Source organism: Chrysochloris asiatica, unplaced genomic scaffold, assembly GCF_000296735.1.
Source record: "Chrysochloris asiatica unplaced genomic scaffold, ChrAsi1.0 scaffold00011, whole genome shotgun sequence".
Taxonomy (NCBI): Eukaryota; Metazoa; Chordata; class Mammalia; order Afrosoricida; family Chrysochloridae; genus Chrysochloris; species Chrysochloris asiatica.
The window spans coordinates 35,912,937-35,919,060 of NW_006408529.1; positions in this window are offsets into that span (position 1 = coordinate 35,912,937).

The window sequence follows — 6,124 nt, forward strand, 5'->3', positions numbered from 1 at the left end:
TTTTTTTTAAAAAAATCATTGCCATTAAGTCAATTCCAATTCATAATGACCCTGTAAGTAGGACTGCCTCATAGGATTTCAAAAGCTGTAAATCTTTACAGAAGCAGATGGCCACATTTTTCTCCCACAGAGTGGCTGTGGGTTCAAATTGCAGCTGTTTTGGTTAGCAGCTGAGCACTTAACCACCAGGCCTTCAGTGCTCTGAAAAGAACATTCACGTTTTCTAAATCTGAATGATTAATGTTGCTAAGTGCCTTCAAGTTGGTTCTGGCCCATAGCGACCCTGTAAAGGATTCCCAAGGAGTGGCTGGTGAGTTTGAACCACTGACCTTGCAGTTCACACCAATCTTTATGATTGAGTGCTTATTCTACAGCGTCACACCAGGACATGGGTAAATGATATATACTCTGCTCTTTTCTGTATGTTGGAAATCATGTAGAATTAAACATCATTTTGAAAGCTTAGTGACGATGAAGGTAAAACAATGTGATAAGGGAAAGATTGAAAATATACACAGTGTATTCTGGGAGACATAACAAGTGAAGCAGTTCAGTTATGTTGACTCGTGATGACCTTACGTGTATCAGAGTAGAACTGCTTCCATAGCAACACACCAGGAAAGGGGCATCCTCAATCTTTAGTTCCACTGCATTCTTTACTCTTTAGCACACCTTAATCTTTACTACTTAGCAACTCATTTCAAAATGTGTCCATAATCACAGGCATTGTTGTTGTTGTTAAGTGCCCTCAAGTTGGTTCCAACACATAGCAACCCTGTATAGCGTTTCCAAAGAGCGTCTGTGAGTTTGAACCATTGACCTTGCAGTCCAAACAATTTGGAAGTACAGCACATTAACCTACAGCGCCACACCAGGACTCCAATCACAGGCATAGAGGACAGGATTTACAATACATCACAGAATAGAGAAATATGACTTGATGAGTAATAATAAATAATTAGATGCCCTGTAGGCCATACCCTGCTTGCTGAAAGTGAAGAGGACTTGAAACATTTACTTATGAAGATCAAAGAGCACAGACTTCGATATGGATTACATCTCAATGTCAAGAAAACAAAAATCCTCACCACTGGACCAATAAACAACATTCTTATCAATGGAGAAAAGATTGAAGTTGTCAAGGACTTCATTCTTCTTGGATCAACTATCAACACTCGCGGAAGCAGCAGTCAAGAGATCAGACGACGTATTGCATTGGGCAAATCTGCTGCACAGGAACTTTTTAAAGTATTGAAGAGCAGAGATGTCAGCTTGAGGACTAAGGTGCACCTGACCCAAGCCATTGTGTTTTCAATAGTCTCATATGGATGCGAAAGCTGGACAGTGAATAAGGAAGATCGTAGAAGAATTGATGCCTTTGAGTTGTGGTGTTGGAGGAGAATACTAAAAGTGCCATGGACTGCCAAAAGAACCAATAGATCTGTTTTGGAAGAAGTGCAGCCAGAGTGCTCCTTGGAGGCCAGGATGGCTTAGCTTCGTCTCTCATACTTTGGACATATTGTCTGGAGGAAACAGTCACTGGAGAAGGATGTCATGCTGGGTAAGGTGGAGGGTCAGAGAAAAAGAGGAAGACCCCTAACGAGATGGATTGGCCAGGTGGCATCATTGATGGACTCAAGTGTGGCAGCGGTAGTGAGGTTGGCCCAGAATCAGACATTGTTTCATTCTGCTGTGCATGGGGTCGCTATGAGTTGGTTACGACTCGATGGCACCTGACAACAACAACAACAAGGCCATACCCTGGCTCTTCTAGCCAGCCACTTGCCCTAGCATACTTGAAGGATTAACTTCCCCTGCCCAATCATTTACCAGTTCAAATCAGTCATTAACAATTAGTCTTTCATTATGGAAAAGAGTTCTAAGCATGAGGTTACTCAGATACCAACTGTTCAAGTCTGCTGTTTGTGTCCACCTGACGTGGTCAGGTTCTCTAAAAGGTTGTCTTCATATCACTCTTCTAGACCCTGAAAAAATTTTACTAAAAGAAGATTATTCCCTTGCTCTGTGCCTGTCTCAAAGGATCAGCATAATGTTAACTTTTCCTATCTGCCTAACCCATCTATTAATCCCTTTACGTTCACCTATTATTTCTCCTTTCTTCCACTTATCATTTACTTTTACCCAAACTTTGTTACCTTGGAAAGAGACAACAGGCTCAGTTGCTGTACTAGTGCAGATTTCTGGTAGCAAGACCCATCTAGTAAGTGTTTCCCCCTCAGCCCACTCCTATGCATGTTGAGTTGTTGTTAAGTGCCGTCGAGTCAGTTCATTCATGTTGAGAAGGGTTACATAAATATGACTAGTGGGTTATCTAGACCACTAGGCAATACAGTACTGTTCACTGTCAATCCAATTTTTCCAGATTGGGATAAGGTACAATCCATCCCATCAGACCCTTGGGAACTCTGGCATACAGATTCAAGGGTATAGTTAGTCTCTTACTGGGAGTTCGTCTCTGCTTCTTGTACTCACAGCTGCATTCCTGGTCCTGGAAATACAGCATCCAGCAGGAAAAATATTTGTTACCAATTTGAAATAAGTGTGAATATCAAAATATTCTCTGAGGTTAGGTACACTAAGTGCAAGTCACAGATAACAAGTAGAATAAAATAAATTTGGAGATTTCTCTTAATGAGTAAAAATAAAGACAATTGAAAAGTCCATTAATTTTTTTTAATTCAACTTCTACACAGAGAGAAATAATTAAGCTACAAATAAAAATAATGGATTAAAGAAATATTTCTATCAATTGTGACTGATACATAAAGAGCTTATCAAATTAATTTTTAAACAATGCCAAAATAGATCCCACAGTCACAGACAACACACAAAAAATAAATAGAATTAGTGTCTTCATTTCCTAAGGTTGTCATTAAAAAATACTACAAAGTGGGTAGCTGTACAGAAAAGGAATTTATTTTCTCACAGTTAAGATCAGAAGTCTACATCAGGGCATCACTAGGACCATATTCTCTCTGTCAGATCTAAGGGAAGAGCCTTACTTGCCTCTTTCAATGTCTGAAAGCCCTGGTATTTTTTGGTCTTTCTTGGATTGTCAATAGATACTTACATGGTATCATCCCTGTGTGTGTGTGTGTGTGTGTGTGTGTGTGTCTTTAACACTCATAAAATGCCACTCCAAATGGGTTATGATTAGGATCCACCCTACTCAAGTATGACTCCATTAACCTAATTTATAACATCTGGTAAGATCAATCCCATTTCCCTTTAGCAAAGTCACATTCACCAGTCCTGGGGCTAGGTCTTCAACATATGTTTTTGAGAAACACAACTCAATTCATAATAATAAATAATACATAGAAATGATTACGTTTGTTAATAATTTTGAAAATGAAAGCAAAGCAGCACTATAATAACTAAGGAAGACCAGTGAAGGTCTAATGCATTTGATTATGGAGTTGGCAAAGAATACTGAGAGTACCATGAACTTCCAGAGGAATGAATGAATCTGTCATGGAAAAAGTACAGCCAGAATGCCCCTTAGAAGCTAGAAAGTTGGGACTTTATCTCACCTACTTTGGACATGTTATCAGGAGAGAGCGATTCCTGGAGAAGGACTTTACGCTTGGTGATGTAGTTGGTCAATGAAAATGAGGAAGGCAATCAACAAGATGAATTGACCCATGGCTACAACAATGATCTCAAACATAACTGTTGTGAAGATGGCACAGGATGAGGCAGTGTTTCATTCTGTTACTCGTGGGTCACTATGAGTTGGAGCCTAACAACAACGCAATATCATTTCATGTTGTTGTTGTTGTTAGGTGCCATTTAATTGGTACCTATTCATAGCAACCTTAGGCACAACAGAACAAAACATTGCCTGGTCCTGTGCCATCCTCACAATCAATCACTGCTATGCTTGAACCCATTGCTCCTGTCAATTTGCCAATCCATTTCACTGGGGATTTCCCCTATTTTTGCTGATCCTCTACTTTACCTAGCAAGATGTCCTTCTCTGGGGACTGGTTCCTCCTGATAATAAGTCTGAAGTATGAGAGACAAAGTCTGGTCATCCTGACTTTTAAGGATCATTCTGGATGTACGTCTTCCAACACAGATTTGCTTGTTCTTCTGGCAGTCCATGGTACTTTTAATATTCTCCATCAGCACCATAATTCAAATGCATCAGTTATTTGATCTTCATTATTCACTACCCAATTGTCACATGCATATGAGTTTACTGAAAATACCAAAGTTTGGGTCAGGCGCACCTTAGTCCTCAAACTGACATTTTTTCCTCTTGAACACTTTAAAGAGGTCTTGTGCACCAGATTTGCCTAATCATTTGATTTCTTGGCTGCTGCTTCCATGAGGTTTGATTGTTGATCCCAGCAAAATAAAGTCTTTGACCATTTCAATCTTTTCTCCATTAGTGTTGATGTTATTTATTGGTTCAGTAGAATTTTGTTTTCCCTACATTAAGTATGCAACCCATACTGAAGGCTATAGTCTTTGATCTTCAACAGTAAGTATTTTAAGACCTCTTCGCTTTTAGCAAGCACTGTTATATCATCTACATATTACATATTGTTAATAAGTATTCCTCTAATCCTGATGTCATGTAATATATATTCATATAATATATTCACATAATCCAGTTTCTTAGATTATTTGTTCAGCATACAGACTGAATAAGCACGGTGAAAGAATATAACACTGGTGTGTACCTTTCTTAATTTTAAACCATCCAGTGTCCCATTGTTCTGTTCAAATGATGGCCTCTTAGTCTGTGTACAAGGAGCTCTGGTAGCGTACTGGTTATGAATCAGGCTGCAAACCTCAGGGTCAGCCGATCAAAACTACCAACTGTTCCACAGGAGAAAGATGAGGCTTTCTGCTCCTGTAAAGATTTACAGCTTCGGAAACCCTATACAGGGTCACTATAAGTCGGAACCAACTCTACAGCACATAACAAGTCTGTGTACGGATTCTTCATGAACACGATAAACTTTCAGAATGCTTGTTCTCCACTATGTTGTCCACAGCTCATCATGATCCACACAATTGAAGTTATTTGCATAATCAATAAAACACAGGTAAATATCTTTCTGGTATTCTCTGCTTTCAGCCAAGATCCATTTGATGTCAGCAATAATATCCCTCATTCCACATCCACATCTGAATCTGGTTTGAACTTCTGGCAATTCCCTGTCAATGTGCTGTTCAATCATTTTTGTTTATCTTTAGCAAAATTTTACATTCATGGAATATTAATGATATTCACCGATGCTTTCTGCATTCCGTTAGGTCACCTCTCTTTGGAATGGGTACAAATATGGATCCCTTCCAATCAGTTGGCCAGGTAACTGTCTTCCAAATTTCTTGGGATGATGAGTGAATGCCTCCAGTGCTGCCTCAGTTTGTTGAAAGATTTCAATTTGTATTCCATCAATTCCTGGAGCCTTACTCTTTGCCAATGCCTTCAGTACACCTTGGACTTCATCCTTCGGTACCATTGGCCCCTGATGATATGGTTCCTTTTGAAATGCTTGAACATAGACCATTTATTTTAGATACAGTGACTCTGTGTATTCCTTCCATCTTCTTTTGATGCTTTCTGCACCATTCAATAATTTGCTCAAATAATCCTTCAGTCTTACAAGTCGAGGATTGATTTTTTTCATTAATTCCCTCAGCTTGAAAAATGCTGAGTACGTTCTTCCCTTTTGATTATCTAACCCCAGGTCTTTGCACATTTCATTATAACATTGACTTTATCTTCTTGAGCTGCCTTGAAATTTTCTGTTCAGCTCTTTTATGTCCTCACTTTTTCCATTTCCTTTAGTATCTCTGCACTGGTGAACAAGTTTCAGAGTGTCTTCTGAAATTCGTTTTGGTCTTTTCCTTCTTTCTTGTCTTTTTACTGACCATTTGCTTTCTTCCTATATGATGTTCTTGATGTCATCTCACAACTCTTCTGGTCTTTGATCATTAGTGTCTAATTCATCAAATCTAATTCATCAAGTCTTGAGATGAGCTGTAAGTTCAGGTGGGATATGTTGAAGGTCATATGTTGTCTCTCTTGGACTTGTTTTAATTTTCTTCATCTTCAGCTTGAATGTGCATGTGAACAATTGAT